This window comes from Hyla sarda, unplaced genomic scaffold (genome assembly GCF_029499605.1).
Source record: "Hyla sarda isolate aHylSar1 unplaced genomic scaffold, aHylSar1.hap1 scaffold_2822, whole genome shotgun sequence".
In the NCBI taxonomy this organism is placed as follows: domain Eukaryota; kingdom Metazoa; phylum Chordata; class Amphibia; order Anura; family Hylidae; genus Hyla; species Hyla sarda.
Window position 1 is genome coordinate 12,897 of NW_026609527.1, and position 17,081 is coordinate 29,977.

The 17,081-nt window shown below is 46.0% G+C and overlaps 7 non-coding genes across 7 annotated transcripts; all 7 read right to left on the reverse strand.

Annotated features, from left to right (window-relative positions):
• Positions 1–1,030: 1,030 nt before the first annotated feature.
• Positions 1,031–1,221, reverse strand: LOC130326233 (U2 spliceosomal RNA). Its single transcript, XR_008870883.1, has one exon. It is a non-coding gene; the product is annotated as a U2 spliceosomal RNA (small nuclear RNA).
• A 2,089-nt stretch (positions 1,222–3,310) lies between these two features.
• Positions 3,311–3,501, reverse strand: LOC130326234 (U2 spliceosomal RNA). The gene has a single exon (XR_008870884.1). It is a non-coding gene; the product is annotated as a U2 spliceosomal RNA (small nuclear RNA).
• A 2,089-nt stretch (positions 3,502–5,590) lies between these two features.
• LOC130326235 (U2 spliceosomal RNA) lies at positions 5,591–5,781 on the reverse strand. Its single transcript, XR_008870885.1, has one exon. It is a non-coding gene; the product is annotated as a U2 spliceosomal RNA (small nuclear RNA).
• A 2,091-nt stretch (positions 5,782–7,872) lies between these two features.
• Positions 7,873–8,063, reverse strand: LOC130326237 (U2 spliceosomal RNA). Its single transcript, XR_008870886.1, has one exon. It is a non-coding gene; the product is annotated as a U2 spliceosomal RNA (small nuclear RNA).
• Positions 8,064–10,152: 2,089 nt separating this feature from the next.
• On the reverse strand, positions 10,153–10,343 carry LOC130326238 (U2 spliceosomal RNA). The gene has a single exon (XR_008870887.1). It is a non-coding gene; the product is annotated as a U2 spliceosomal RNA (small nuclear RNA).
• A 2,094-nt stretch (positions 10,344–12,437) lies between these two features.
• Positions 12,438–12,628, reverse strand: LOC130326239 (U2 spliceosomal RNA). Its single transcript, XR_008870888.1, has one exon. It is a non-coding gene; the product is annotated as a U2 spliceosomal RNA (small nuclear RNA).
• Positions 12,629–14,727: 2,099 nt separating this feature from the next.
• LOC130326240 (U2 spliceosomal RNA) lies at positions 14,728–14,925 on the reverse strand. Its single transcript, XR_008870889.1, has one exon. It is a non-coding gene; the product is annotated as a U2 spliceosomal RNA (small nuclear RNA).
• Between the last annotated feature and the right edge of the window lie 2,156 nt (positions 14,926–17,081).

Below are 17,081 nucleotides of genomic sequence, written 5' to 3' on the forward strand. Positions count from 1 at the left end.
CGTCTAATGCATACCCCATCAGTGCAGCAATGCTTATTCAATACCGCCAGCAGATGGAGACACTGGGGGATAATTTTCTAAGGATTTATACTGATTTTTCCTGTCTGAATTTGTCGCACAGAAAGTTGCAGGCCAAATATGTGTGACATTTCTGCGACTTTAGCTTCTAGAGCATTTTTACAACATTATACATAGGTGCTGAATACATAAAAAGCGACTGTTCAGCGACAGACAAGTCGCATCGGCTGAAAGTAGGCCAGAATGTCAGTCCATGTTGGAGCAGGTTTAGATACAGTCTAAAGTATAGATCTCAAAGTCTGTGCACAGAATTTAGCAAGGGCCTCGCACCTTCTGATGCATCAGGTAGGTGCACAATAGCATAGCCTAACCCTCTGTACTTTGGTCTATATTGATGCGGGACATAGACAGCCAGCTGATGACCAATCCATTAGTGCAATGGATGGCTGGAAGCATTTGTCTTTGCCTTTGCAATACCACAGAAGCAATGCATGGTCAATGTACAGCAATGACACACCTGTGTGAACAGCCAGGAGACCCCCCCCCCCCATGTTATGTTACATAGTTACATAGTTAGTACGGTCGAAAAAAGACATATGTCCATCACGTTCAACCAGGGAATTAAGGGGTAGGGGTGTGGCGCGATATTGGGGAAGGGATGAGATTTTATATTTCTTCATAAGCATTAATCTTATTTTGTCAATTAGGAACATTCAGCACCCACCCGCTATCAAGGCAGCTGCCTATCATGTCATGCCCTACCTGCACAGGTGTGCTGGCTACTCAAATGATCCAATTAAGGAGGCCATTTAGTCAGCAGCAGCAGAAGTCCTGTGCCTGGACGCTCCAACAGGGGCCAGACACAAGCAGAAGCAGAAGCAGCAGAAGCAGCAGCAGCACCACCTTTTGTTTTTTGGCTGCAGCAGCAGCAAGGCCCACAGGGCTGGCTAGCTGGCTAGCCAGCAAGCAGGTAGCAATGAAAGTAGGAATCTTTCTTTTTAACCCTGTAAGGGGGTGGTGCACTGTACCCGAAGATACTGCCATATCGGGTCAATGCATAGGGCGACGGAAGCAAGCTTCGAAATCGGCCCCCGTTCTCAAAAATCCATTTAATATATGGTCCCCAGATAGGGGACGTATCAGATATTAAACTGATAAGAACAGATACTACACTTGATCTTAGCCAAAAGGCCGAGAAGCGATAACCGTGAAAGGGGCGGGCCCAACAAGGTCCCCTTCATGGGCACTATCACTGCTTGCTGTCAGGGAGGCTGCCAGACAATTTTCCATGCACACTCTGGGCTGGGGGGCAGTCAACCACCAGTACACACAGCAGAACCTAAACCCATACCATTATTGCTAAGCAGCAAGACAGGGGCCCATTGCACTCCCACGGGGCCTTTTTAAATGCAATCCATAACCCGGATTTGCCAGGAACCCTTCTTACTCCTCCTACTTGCATGTGACACTGGGCTTAGGATCTGCATAGGAAACACACACACAAGCACACACCTACCTTTGTTGCCTGCAGATGCCTCCTTGGCTGTCCCCAAACGGTATCAAACCAACACCCACGGGAAGCTGTAAGCATAGAGGACATGCCTGCACCCCATTGGACTTACCTGTGTGGGTTAAATCCGGGTTATTTGACAACCTATGGCGGTGATGGTTCTGCTCAGGCAGAGCAGTGCTGATGCTCCTCATAAAGCTGTCGCTGCTGTGAAGGTTCTAGGTGACATCACAAATCCCTATGGTTACATACACAACAAAGCTGGGTTGTTGTTGTTTACACTCTGCAAGGCCTGTGGAAGTGAGTGACATCATAGCACTGTAGTTCTGAGGGTTCTAGATGGATGCAACAATCTCCTGTTGCTTCTATGAAGGCCATAATAGACGACATCACCAAACAGCTCCATAGTCACATACACAGCAAAGGAGAGATGTTGTTTACACCTAGTGATGTCAGTGGTATTGAGTGACATCACAGCACAGTGCTAAGGCTCCTGGGCCTGGACACAGCAGCGGCTGCAATATCTCAACGGAGAATACGTTTATATATATGTGTGTGTGTGCGCGTATATATATATATATATATATATATATATATATATATATATATATTTCTCCGCCGAAATCACTTTTAAACCCATTTCCACCTTTTTTTCCCTTCTCTTCCTCTTACTTTTTTTTCACGTTTTTTTACGTTTTTCTCCTTTTCGCCTCTTTTCTGGGCGTATTATTCTTCTTTTTCTTCTTTTTTTTCGTCTAATGCATACCCCATCAGTGCAGCAATGCTTATTCAATACCGCCAGCAGATGGAGACACTGGGGGATAATTTTCTAAGGATTTATACTGATTTTTCCTGTCTGAATTTGTCGCACAGAAAGTTGCAGGCCAAATATGTGTGACATTTCTGCGACTTTAGCTTCTAGAGCATTTTTACAACATTATACATAGGTGCTGAATACATAAAAAGCGACTGTTCAGCGACAGACAAGTCGCATCGGCTGAAAGTAGGCCAGAATGTCAGTCCATGTTGGAGCAGGTTTAGATACAGTCTAAAGTATAGATCTCAAAGTCTGTGCACAGAATTTAGCAAGGGCCTCGCACCTTCTGATGCATCAGGTAGGTGCACAATAGCATAGCCTAACCCTCTGTACTTTGGTCTATATTGATGCGGGACATAGACAGCCAGCTGATGACCAATCCATTAGTGCAATGGATGGCTGGAAGCATTTGTCTTTGCCTTTGCAATACCACAGAAGCAATGCATGGTCAATGTACAGCAATGACACACCTGTGTGAACAGCCAGGAGACCCCCCCCCCCCATGTTATGTTACATAGTTACATAGTTAGTACGGTCGAAAAAAGACATATGTCCATCACGTTCAACCAGGGAATTAAGGGGTAGGGGTGTGGCGCGATATTGGGGAAGGGATGAGATTTTATATTTCTTCATAAGCATTAATCTTATTTTGTCAATTAGGAACATTCAGCACCCACCCGCTATCAAGGCAGCTGCCTATCATGTCATGCCCTACCTGCACAGGTGTGCTGGCTACTCAAATGATCCAATTAAGGAGGCCATTTAGTCAGCAGCAGCAGAAGTCCTGTGCCTGGACGCTCCAACAGGGGCCAGACACAAGCAGAAGCAGAAGCAGCAGAAGCAGCAGCAGCACCACCTTTTGTTTTTTGGCTGCAGCAGCAGCAAGGCCCACAGGGCTGGCTAGCTGGCTAGCCAGCAAGCAGGTAGCAATGAAAGTAGGAATCTTTCTTTTTAACCCTGTAAGGGGGTGGTGCACTGTACCCGAAGATACTGCCATATCGGGTCAATGCATAGGGCGACGGAAGCAAGCTTCGAAATCGGCCCCCGTTCTCAAAAATCCATTTAATATATGGTCCCCAGATAGGGGACGTATCAGATATTAAACTGATAAGAACAGATACTACACTTGATCTTAGCCAAAAGGCCGAGAAGCGATAACCGTGAAAGGGGCGGGCCCAACAAGGTCCCCTTCATGGGCACTATCACTGCTTGCTGTCAGGGAGGCTGCCAGACAATTTTCCATGCACACTCTGGGCTGGGGGGCAGTCAACCACCAGTACACACAGCAGAACCTAAACCCATACCATTATTGCTAAGCAGCAAGACAGGGGCCCATTGCACTCCCACGGGGCCTTTTTAAATGCAATCCATAACCCGGATTTGCCAGGAACCCTTCTTACTCCTCCTACTTGCATGTGACACTGGGCTTAGGATCTGCATAGGAAACACACACACAAGCACACACCTACCTTTGTTGCCTGCAGATGCCTCCTTGGCTGTCCCCAAACGGTATCAAACCAACACCCACGGGAAGCTGTAAGCATAGAGGACATGCCTGCACCCCATTGGACTTACCTGTGTGGGTTAAATCCGGGTTATTTGACAACCTATGGCGGTGATGGTTCTGCTCAGGCAGAGCAGTGCTGATGCTCCTCATAAAGCTGTCGCTGCTGTGAAGGTTCTAGGTGACATCACAAATCCCTATGGTTACATACACAACAAAGCTGGGTTGTTGTTGTTTACACTCTGCAAGGCCTGTGGAAGTGAGTGACATCATAGCACTGTAGTTCTGAGGGTTCTAGATGGATGCAACAATCTCCTGTTGCTTCTATGAAGGCCATAATAGACGACATCACCAAACAGCTCCATAGTCACATACACAGCAAAGGAGAGATGTTGTTTACACCTAGTGATGTCAGTGGTATTGAGTGACATCACAGCACAGTGCTAAGGCTCCTGGGCCTGGACACAGCAGCGGCTGCAATATCTCAACGGAGAATACGTTTATATATATGTGTGTGTGTGCGCGTATATATATATATATATATATATATATATATATATATATATATTTCTCCGCCGAAATCACTTTTAAACCCATTTCCACCTTTTTTTCCCTTCTCTTCCTCTTACTTTTTTTTCACGTTTTTTTACGTTTTTCTCCTTTTCGCCTCTTTTCTGGGCGTATTATTCTTCTTTTTCTTCTTTTTTTTCGTCTAATGCATACCCCATCAGTGCAGCAATGCTTATTCAATACCGCCAGCAGATGGAGACACTGGGGGATAATTTTCTAAGGATTTATACTGATTTTTCCTGTCTGAATTTGTCGCACAGAAAGTTGCAGGCCAAATATGTGTGACATTTCTGCGACTTTAGCTTCTAGAGCATTTTTACAACATTATACATAGGTGCTGAATACATAAAAAGCGACTGTTCAGCGACAGACAAGTCGCATCGGCTGAAAGTAGGCCAGAATGTCAGTCCATGTTGGAGCAGGTTTAGATACAGTCTAAAGTATAGATCTCAAAGTCTGTGCACAGAATTTAGCAAGGGCCTCGCACCTTCTGATGCATCAGGTAGGTGCACAATAGCATAGCCTAACCCTCTGTACTTTGGTCTATATTGATGCGGGACATAGACAGCCAGCTGATGACCAATCCATTAGTGCAATGGATGGCTGGAAGCATTTGTCTTTGCCTTTGCAATACCACAGAAGCAATGCATGGTCAATGTACAGCAATGACACACCTGTGTGAACAGCCAGGAGACCCCCCCCCCCCCCATGTTATGTTACATAGTTACATAGTTAGTACGGTCGAAAAAAGACATATGTCCATCACGTTCAACCAGGGAATTAAGGGGTAGGGGTGTGGCGCGATATTGGGGAAGGGATGAGATTTTATATTTCTTCATAAGCATTAATCTTATTTTGTCAATTAGGAACATTCAGCACCCACCCGCTATCAAGGCAGCTGCCTATCATGTCATGCCCTACCTGCACAGGTGTGCTGGCTACTCAAATGATCCAATTAAGGAGGCCATTTAGTCAGCAGCAGCAGAAGTCCTGTGCCTGGACGCTCCAACAGGGGCCAGACACAAGCAGAAGCAGAAGCAGCAGAAGCAGCAGCAGCACCACCTTTTGTTTTTTGGCTGCAGCAGCAGCAAGGCCCACAGGGCTGGCTAGCTGGCTAGCCAGCAAGCAGGTAGCAATGAAAGTAGGAATCTTTCTTTTTAACCCTGTAAGGGGGTGGTGCACTGTACCCGAAGATACTGCCATATCGGGTCAATGCATAGGGCGACGGAAGCAAGCTTCGAAATCGGCCCCCGTTCTCAAAAATCCATTTAATATATGGTCCCCAGATAGGGGACGTATCAGATATTAAACTGATAAGAACAGATACTACACTTGATCTTAGCCAAAAGGCCGAGAAGCGATAACCGTGAAAGGGGCGGGCCCAACAAGGTCCCCTTCATGGGCACTATCACTGCTTGCTGTCAGGGAGGCTGCCAGACAATTTTCCATGCACACTCTGGGCTGGGGGGCAGTCAACCACCAGTACACACAGCAGAACCTAAACCCATACCATTATTGCTAAGCAGCAAGACAGGGGCCCATTGCACTCCCACGGGGCCTTTTTAAATGCAATCCATAACCCGGATTTGCCAGGAACCCTTCTTACTCCTCCTACTTGCATGTGACACTGGGCTTAGGATCTGCATAGGAAACACACACACAAGCACACACCTACCTTTGTTGCCTGCAGATGCCTCCTTGGCTGTCCCCAAACGGTATCAAACCAACACCCACGGGAAGCTGTAAGCATAGAGGACATGCCTGCACCCCATTGGACTTACCTGTGTGGGTTAAATCCGGGTTATTTGACAACCTATGGCGGTGATGGTTCTGCTCAGGCAGAGCAGTGCTGATGCTCCTCATAAAGCTGTCGCTGCTGTGAAGGTTCTAGGTGACATCACAAATCCCTATGGTTACATACACAACAAAGCTGGGTTGTTGTTGTTTACACTCTGCAAGGCCTGTGGAAGTGAGTGACATCATAGCACTGTAGTTCTGAGGGTTCTAGATGGATGCAACAATCTCCTGTTGCTTCTATGAAGGCCATAATAGACGACATCACCAAACAGCTCCATAGTCACATACACAGCAAAGGAGAGATGTTGTTTACACCTAGTGATGTCAGTGGTATTGAGTGACATCACAGCACAGTGCTAAGGCTCCTGGGCCTGGACACAGCAGCGGCTGCAATATCTCAACGGAGAATACGTTTATATATATGTGTGTGTGTGCGCGTATATATATATATATATATATATATATATATATATATATATATATATTTCTCCGCCGAAATCACTTTTAAACCCATTTCCACCTTTTTTTCCCTTCTCTTCCTCTTACTTTTTTTTCACGTTTTTTTACGTTTTTCTCCTTTTCGCCTCTTTTCTGGGCGTATTATTCTTCTTTTTCTTCTTTTTTTTCGTCTAATGCATACCCCATCAGTGCAGCAATGCTTATTCAATACCGCCAGCAGATGGAGACACTGGGGGATAATTTTCTAAGGATTTATACTGATTTTTCCTGTCTGAATTTGTCGCACAGAAAGTTGCAGGCCAAATATGTGTGACATTTCTGCGACTTTAGCTTCTAGAGCATTTTTACAACATTATACATAGGTGCTGAATACATAAAAAGCGACTGTTCAGCGACAGACAAGTCGCATCGGCTGAAAGTAGGCCAGAATGTCAGTCCATGTTGGAGCAGGTTTAGATACAGTCTAAAGTATAGATCTCAAAGTCTGTGCACAGAATTTAGCAAGGGCCTCGCACCTTCTGATGCATCAGGTAGGTGCACAATAGCATAGCCTAACCCTCTGTACTTTGGTCTATATTGATGCGGGACATAGACAGCCAGCTGATGACCAATCCATTAGTGCAATGGATGGCTGGAAGCATTTGTCTTTGCCTTTGCAATACCACAGAAGCAATGCATGGTCAATGTACAGCAATGACACACCTGTGTGAACAGCCAGGAGACCCCCCCCCCCCATGTTATGTTACATAGTTACATAGTTAGTACGGTCGAAAAAAGACATATGTCCATCACGTTCAACCAGGGAATTAAGGGGTAGGGGTGTGGCGCGATATTGGGGAAGGGATGAGATTTTATATTTCTTCATAAGCATTAATCTTATTTTGTCAATTAGGAACATTCAGCACCCACCCGCTATCAAGGCAGCTGCCTATCATGTCATGCCCTACCTGCACAGGTGTGCTGGCTACTCAAATGATCCAATTAAGGAGGCCATTTAGTCAGCAGCAGCAGAAGTCCTGTGCCTGGACGCTCCAACAGGGGCCAGACACAAGCAGAAGCAGAAGCAGCAGAAGCAGCAGCAGCACCACCTTTTGTTTTTTGGCTGCAGCAGCAGCAAGGCCCACAGGGCTGGCTAGCTGGCTAGCCAGCAAGCAGGTAGCAATGAAAGTAGGAATCTTTCTTTTTAACCCTGTAAGGGGGTGGTGCACTGTACCCGAAGATACTGCCATATCGGGTCAATGCATAGGGCGACGGAAGCAAGCTTCGAAATCGGCCCCCGTTCTCAAAAATCCATTTAATATATGGTCCCCAGATAGGGGACGTATCAGATATTAAACTGATAAGAACAGATACTACACTTGATCTTAGCCAAAAGGCCGAGAAGCGATAACCGTGAAAGGGGCGGGCCCAACAAGGTCCCCTTCATGGGCACTATCACTGCTTGCTGTCAGGGAGGCTGCCAGACAATTTTCCATGCACACTCTGGGCTGGGGGGCAGTCAACCACCAGTACACACAGCAGAACCTAAACCCATACCATTATTGCTAAGCAGCAAGACAGGGGCCCATTGCACTCCCACGGGGCCTTTTTAAATGCAATCCATAACCCGGATTTGCCAGGAACCCTTCTTACTCCTCCTACTTGCATGTGACACTGGGCTTAGGATCTGCATAGGAAACACACACACAAGCACACACCTACCTTTGTTGCCTGCAGATGCCTCCTTGGCTGTCCCCAAACGGTATCAAACCAACACCCACGGGAAGCTGTAAGCATAGAGGACATGCCTGCACCCCATTGGACTTACCTGTGTGGGTTAAATCCGGGTTATTTGACAACCTATGGCGGTGATGGTTCTGCTCAGGCAGAGCAGTGCTGATGCTCCTCATAAAGCTGTCGCTGCTGTGAAGGTTCTAGGTGACATCACAAATCCCTATGGTTACATACACAACAAAGCTGGGTTGTTGTTGTTTACACTCTGCAAGGCCTGTGGAAGTGAGTGACATCATAGCACTGTAGTTCTGAGGGTTCTAGATGGATGCAACAATCTCCTGTTGCTTCTATGAAGGCCATAATAGACGACATCACCAAACAGCTCCATAGTCACATACACAGCAAAGGAGAGATGTTGTTTACACCTAGTGATGTCAGTGGTATTGAGTGACATCACAGCACAGTGCTAAGGCTCCTGGGCCTGGACACAGCAGCGGCTGCAATATCTCAACGGAGAATACGTTTATATATATGTGTGTGTGTGCGCGTATATATATATATATATATATATATATATATATATATATATATATTTCTCCGCCGAAATCACTTTTAAACCCATTTCCACCTTTTTTTCCCTTCTCTTCCTCTTACTTTTTTTTCACGTTTTTTTACGTTTTTCTCCTTTTCGCCTCTTTTCTGGGCGTATTATTCTTCTTTTTCTTCTTTTTTTTCGTCTAATGCATACCCCATCAGTGCAGCAATGCTTATTCAATACCGCCAGCAGATGGAGACACTGGGGGATAATTTTCTAAGGATTTATACTGATTTTTCCTGTCTGAATTTGTCGCACAGAAAGTTGCAGGCCAAATATGTGTGACATTTCTGCGACTTTAGCTTCTAGAGCATTTTTACAACATTATACATAGGTGCTGAATACATAAAAAGCGACTGTTCAGCGACAGACAAGTCGCATCGGCTGAAAGTAGGCCAGAATGTCAGTCCATGTTGGAGCAGGTTTAGATACAGTCTAAAGTATAGATCTCAAAGTCTGTGCACAGAATTTAGCAAGGGCCTCGCACCTTCTGATGCATCAGGTAGGTGCACAATAGCATAGCCTAACCCTCTGTACTTTGGTCTATATTGATGCGGGACATAGACAGCCAGCTGATGACCAATCCATTAGTGCAATGGATGGCTGGAAGCATTTGTCTTTGCCTTTGCAATACCACAGAAGCAATGCATGGTCAATGTACAGCAATGACACACCTGTGTGAACAGCCAGGAGACCCCCCCCCCCCATGTTATGTTACATAGTTACATAGTTAGTACGGTCGAAAAAAGACATATGTCCATCACGTTCAACCAGGGAATTAAGGGGTAGGGGTGTGGCGCGATATTGGGGAAGGGATGAGATTTTATATTTCTTCATAAGCATTAATCTTATTTTGTCAATTAGGAACATTCAGCACCCACCCGCTATCAAGGCAGCTGCCTATCATGTCATGCCCTACCTGCACAGGTGTGCTGGCTACTCAAATGATCCAATTAAGGAGGCCATTTAGTCAGCAGCAGCAGAAGTCCTGTGCCTGGACGCTCCAACAGGGGCCAGACACAAGCAGAAGCAGAAGCAGCAGAAGCAGCAGCAGCACCACCTTTTGTTTTTTGGCTGCAGCAGCAGCAAGGCCCACAGGGCTGGCTAGCTGGCTAGCCAGCAAGCAGGTAGCAATGAAAGTAGGAATCTTTCTTTTTAACCCTGTAAGGGGGTGGTGCACTGTACCCGAAGATACTGCCATATCGGGTCAATGCATAGGGCGACGGAAGCAAGCTTCGAAATCGGCCCCCGTTCTCAAAAATCCATTTAATATATGGTCCCCAGATAGGGGACGTATCAGATATTAAACTGATAAGAACAGATACTACACTTGATCTTAGCCAAAAGGCCGAGAAGCGATAACCGTGAAAGGGGCGGGCCCAACAAGGTCCCCTTCATGGGCACTATCACTGCTTGCTGTCAGGGAGGCTGCCAGACAATTTTCCATGCACACTCTGGGCTGGGGGGCAGTCAACCACCAGTACACACAGCAGAACCTAAACCCATACCATTATTGCTAAGCAGCAAGACAGGGGCCCATTGCACTCCCACGGGGCCTTTTTAAATGCAATCCATAACCCGGATTTGCCAGGAACCCTTCTTACTCCTCCTACTTGCATGTGACACTGGGCTTAGGATCTGCATAGGAAACACACACACAAGCACACACCTACCTTTGTTGCCTGCAGATGCCTCCTTGGCTGTCCCCAAACGGTATCAAACCAACACCCACGGGAAGCTGTAAGCATAGAGGACATGCCTGCACCCCATTGGACTTACCTGTGTGGGTTAAATCCGGGTTATTTGACAACCTATGGCGGTGATGGTTCTGCTCAGGCAGAGCAGTGCTGATGCTCCTCATAAAGCTGTCGCTGCTGTGAAGGTTCTAGGTGACATCACAAATCCCTATGGTTACATACACAACAAAGCTGGGTTGTTGTTGTTTACACTCTGCAAGGCCTGTGGAAGTGAGTGACATCATAGCACTGTAGTTCTGAGGGTTCTAGATGGATGCAACAATCTCCTGTTGCTTCTATGAAGGCCATAATAGACGACATCACCAAACAGCTCCATAGTCACATACACAGCAAAGGAGAGATGTTGTTTACACCTAGTGATGTCAGTGGTATTGAGTGACATCACAGCACAGTGCTAAGGCTCCTGGGCCTGGACACAGCAGCGGCTGCAATATCTCAACGGAGAATACGTTTATATATATGTGTGTGTGTGCGCGTATATATATATATATATATATATATATATATATATATATATATATATATTTCTCCGCCGAAATCACTTTTAAACCCATTTCCACCTTTTTTTCCCTTCTCTTCCTCTTACTTTTTTTTCACGTTTTTTTACGTTTTTCTCCTTTTCGCCTCTTTTCTGGGCGTATTATTCTTCTTTTTCTTCTTTTTTTTCGTCTAATGCATACCCCATCAGTGCAGCAATGCTTATTCAATACCGCCAGCAGATGGAGACACTGGGGGATAATTTTCTAAGGATTTATACTGATTTTTCCTGTCTGAATTTGTCGCACAGAAAGTTGCAGGCCAAATATGTGTGACATTTCTGCGACTTTAGCTTCTAGAGCATTTTTACAACATTATACATAGGTGCTGAATACATAAAAAGCGACTGTTCAGCGACAGACAAGTCGCATCGGCTGAAAGTAGGCCAGAATGTCAGTCCATGTTGGAGCAGGTTTAGATACAGTCTAAAGTATAGATCTCAAAGTCTGTGCACAGAATTTAGCAAGGGCCTCGCACCTTCTGATGCATCAGGTAGGTGCACAATAGCATAGCCTAACCCTCTGTACTTTGGTCTATATTGATGCGGGACATAGACAGCCAGCTGATGACCAATCCATTAGTGCAATGGATGGCTGGAAGCATTTGTCTTTGCCTTTGCAATACCACAGAAGCAATGCATGGTCAATGTACAGCAATGACACACCTGTGTGAACAGCCAGGAGACCCCCCCCCCCCCATGTTATGTTACATAGTTACATAGTTAGTACGGTCGAAAAAAGACATATGTCCATCACGTTCAACCAGGGAATTAAGGGGTAGGGGTGTGGCGCGATATTGGGGAAGGGATGAGATTTTATATTTCTTCATAAGCATTAATCTTATTTTGTCAATTAGGAACATTCAGCACCCACCCGCTATCAAGGCAGCTGCCTATCATGTCATGCCCTACCTGCACAGGTGTGCTGGCTACTCAAATGATCCAATTAAGGAGGCCATTTAGTCAGCAGCAGCAGAAGTCCTGTGCCTGGACGCTCCAACAGGGGCCAGACACAAGCAGAAGCAGAAGCAGCAGAAGCAGCAGCAGCACCACCTTTTGTTTTTTGGCTGCAGCAGCAGCAAGGCCCACAGGGCTGGCTAGCTGGCTAGCCAGCAAGCAGGTAGCAATGAAAGTAGGAATCTTTCTTTTTAACCCTGTAAGGGGGTGGTGCACTGTACCCGAAGATACTGCCATATCGGGTCAATGCATAGGGCGACGGAAGCAAGCTTCGAAATCGGCCCCCGTTCTCAAAAATCCATTTAATATATGGTCCCCAGATAGGGGACGTATCAGATATTAAACTGATAAGAACAGATACTACACTTGATCTTAGCCAAAAGGCCGAGAAGCGATAACCGTGAAAGGGGCGGGCCCAACAAGGTCCCCTTCATGGGCACTATCACTGCTTGCTGTCAGGGAGGCTGCCAGACAATTTTCCATGCACACTCTGGGCTGGGGGGCAGTCAACCACCAGTACACACAGCAGAACCTAAACCCATACCATTATTGCTAAGCAGCAAGACAGGGGCCCATTGCACTCCCACGGGGCCTTTTTAAATGCAATCCATAACCCGGATTTGCCAGGAACCCTTCTTACTCCTCCTACTTGCATGTGACACTGGGCTTAGGATCTGCATAGGAAACACACACACAAGCACACACCTACCTTTGTTGCCTGCAGATGCCTCCTTGGCTGTCCCCAAACGGTATCAAACCAACACCCACGGGAAGCTGTAAGCATAGAGGACATGCCTGCACCCCATTGGACTTACCTGTGTGGGTTAAATCCGGGTTATTTGACAACCTATGGCGGTGATGGTTCTGCTCAGGCAGAGCAGTGCTGATGCTCCTCATAAAGCTGTCGCTGCTGTGAAGGTTCTAGGTGACATCACAAATCCCTATGGTTACATACACAACAAAGCTGGGTTGTTGTTGTTTACACTCTGCAAGGCCTGTGGAAGTGAGTGACATCATAGCACTGTAGTTCTGAGGGTTCTAGATGGATGCAACAATCTCCTGTTGCTTCTATGAAGGCCATAATAGACGACATCACCAAACAGCTCCATAGTCACATACACAGCAAAGGAGAGATGTTGTTTACACCTAGTGATGTCAGTGGTATTGAGTGACATCACAGCACAGTGCTAAGGCTCCTGGGCCTGGACACAGCAGCGGCTGCAATATCTCAACGGAGAATACGTTTATATATATGTGTGTGTGTGCGCGTATATATATATATATATATATATATATATATATATATATATATATATATATATATTTCTCCGCCGAAATCACTTTTAAACCCATTTCCACCTTTTTTTCCCTTCTCTTCCTCTTACTTTTTTTTCACGTTTTTTTACGTTTTTCTCCTTTTCGCCTCTTTTCTGGGCGTATTATTCTTCTTTTTCTTCTTTTTTTTCGTCTAATGCATACCCCATCAGTGCAGCAATGCTTATTCAATACCGCCAGCAGATGGAGACACTGGGGGATAATTTTCTAAGGATTTATACTGATTTTTCCTGTCTGAATTTGTCGCACAGAAAGTTGCAGGCCAAATATGTGTGACATTTCTGCGACTTTAGCTTCTAGAGCATTTTTACAACATTATACATAGGTGCTGAATACATAAAAAGCGACTGTTCAGCGACAGACAAGTCGCATCGGCTGAAAGTAGGCCAGAATGTCAGTCCATGTTGGAGCAGGTTTAGATACAGTCTAAAGTATAGATCTCAAAGTCTGTGCACAGAATTTAGCAAGGGCCTCGCACCTTCTGATGCATCAGGTAGGTGCACAATAGCATAGCCTAACCCTCTGTACTTTGGTCTATATTGATGCGGGACATAGACAGCCAGCTGATGACCAATCCATTAGTGCAATGGATGGCTGGAAGCATTTGTCTTTGCCTTTGCAATACCACAGAAGCAATGCATGGTCAATGTACAGCAATGACACACCTGTGTGAACAGCCAGGAGACCCCCCCCCCCCATGTTATGTTACATAGTTACATAGTTAGTACGGTCGAAAAAAGACATATGTCCATCACGTTCAACCAGGGAATTAAGGGGTAGGGGTGTGGCGCGATATTGGGGAAGGGATGAGATTTTATATTTCTTCATAAGCATTAATCTTATTTTGTCAATTAGGAACATTCAGCACCCACCCGCTATCAAGGCAGCTGCCTATCATGTCATGCCCTACCTGCACAGGTGTGCTGGCTACTCAAATGATCCAATTAAGGAGGCCATTTAGTCAGCAGCAGCAGAAGTCCTGTGCCTGGACGCTCCAACAGGGGCCAGACACAAGCAGAAGCAGAAGCAGCAGAAGCAGCAGCAGCACCACCTTTTGTTTTTTGGCTGCAGCAGCAGCAAGGCCCACAGGGCTGGCTAGCTGGCTAGCCAGCAAGCAGGTAGCAATGAAAGTAGGAATCTTTCTTTTTAACCCTGTAAGGGGGTGGTGCACTGTACCCGAAGATACTGCCATATCGGGTCAATGCATAGGGCGACGGAAGCAAGCTTCGAAATTCGAAATCGGCCCCCGTTCTCAAAAATCCATTTAATATATGGTCCCCAGATAGGGGACGTATCAGATATTAAACTGATAAGAACAGATACTACACTTGATCTTAGCCAAAAGGCCGAGAAGCGATAACCGTGAAAGGGGCGGGCCCAACAAGGTCCCCTTCATGGGCACTATCACTGCTTGCTGTCAGGGAGGCTGCCAGACAATTTTCCATGCACACTCTGGGCTGGGGGGCAGTCAACCACCAGTACACACAGCAGAACCTAAACCCATACCATTATTGCTAAGCAGCAAGACAGGGGCCCATTGCACTCCCACGGGGCCTTTTTAAATGCAATCCATAACCCGGATTTGCCAGGAACCCTTCTTACTCCTCCTACTTGCATGTGACACTGGGCTTAGGATCTGCATAGGAAACACACACACAAGCACACACCTACCTTTGTTGCCTGCAGATGCCTCCTTGGCTGTCCCCAAACGGTATCAAACCAACACCCACGGGAAGCTGTAAGCATAGAGGACATGCCTGCACCCCATTGGACTTACCTGTGTGGGTTAAATCCGGGTTATTTGACAACCTATGGCGGTGATGGTTCTGCTCAGGCAGAGCAGTGCTGATGCTCCTCATAAAGCTGTCGCTGCTGTGAAGGTTCTAGGTGACATCACAAATCCCTATGGTTACATACACAACAAAGCTGGGTTGTTGTTGTTTACACTCTGCAAGGCCTGTGGAAGTGAGTGACATCATAGCACTGTAGTTCTGAGGGTTCTAGATGGATGCAACAATCTCCTGTTGCTTCTATGAAGGCCATAATAGACGACATCACCAAACAGCTCCATAGTCACATACACAGCAAAGGAGAGATGTTGTTTACACCTAGTGATGTCAGTGGTATTGAGTGACATCACAGCACAGTGCTAAGGCTCCTGGGCCTGGACACAGCAGCGGCTGCAATATCTCAACGGAGAATACGTTTATATATATGTGTGTGTGTGCGCGTATATATATATATATATATATATATATATATATATATATATATATATATTTCTCCGCCGAAATCACTTTTAAACCCATTTCCACCTTTTTTTTCCCTTCTCTTCCTCTTACTTTTTTTTCACGTTTTTTTACGTTTTTCTCCTTTTCGCCTCTTTTCTGGGCGTATTATTCTTCTTTTTCTTCTTTTTTTTCGTCTAATGCATACCCCATCAGTGCAGCAATGCTTATTCAATACCGCCAGCAGATGGAGACACTGGGGGATAATTTTCTAAGGATTTATACTGATTTTTCCTGTCTGAATTTGTCGCACAGAAAGTTGCAGGCCAAATATGTGTGACATTTCTGCGACTTTAGCTTCTAGAGCATTTTTACAACATTATACATAGGTGCTGAATACATAAAAAGCGACTGTTCAGCGACAGACAAGTCGCATCGGCTGAAAGTAGGCCAGAATGTCAGTCCATGTTGGAGCAGGTTTAGATACAGTCTAAAGTATAGATCTCAAAGTCTGTGCACAGAATTTAGCAAGGGCCTCGCACCTTCTGATGCATCAGGTAGGTGCACAATAGCATAGCCTAACCCTCTGTACTTTGGTCTATATTGATGCGGGACATAGACAGCCAGCTGATGACCAATCCATTAGTGCAATGGATGGCTGGAAGCATTTGTCTTTGCCTTTGCAATACCACAGAAGCAATGCATGGTCAATGTACAGCAATGACACACCTGTGTGAACAGCCAGGAGACCCCCCCCCCCCATGTTATGTTACATAGTTACATAGTTAGTACGGTCGAAAAAAGACATATGTCCATCACGTTCAACCAGGGAATTAAGGGGTAGGGGTGTGGCGCGATATTGGGGAAGGGATGAGATTTTATATTTCTTCATAAGCATTAATCTTATTTTGTCAATTAGGAACATTCAGCACCCACCCGCTATCAAGGCAGCTGCCTATCATGTCATGCCCTACCTGCACAGGTGTGCTGGCTACTCAAATGATCCAATTAAGGAGGCCATTTAGTCAGCAGCAGCAGAAGTCCTGTGCCTGGACGCTCCAACAGGGGCCAGACACAAGCAGAAGCAGAAGCAGCAGAAGCAGCAGCAGCACCACCTTTTGTTTTTTGGCTGCAGCAGCAGCAAGCCACAGGGCTGGCTAGCTGGCTAGCCAGCAAGCAGGTAGCAATGAAAGTAGGAATCTTTCTTTTTAACCCTGTAAGGGGGTGGTGCACTGTACCCGAAGATACTGCCATATCGGGTCAATGCATAGGGCGACGGAAGCAAG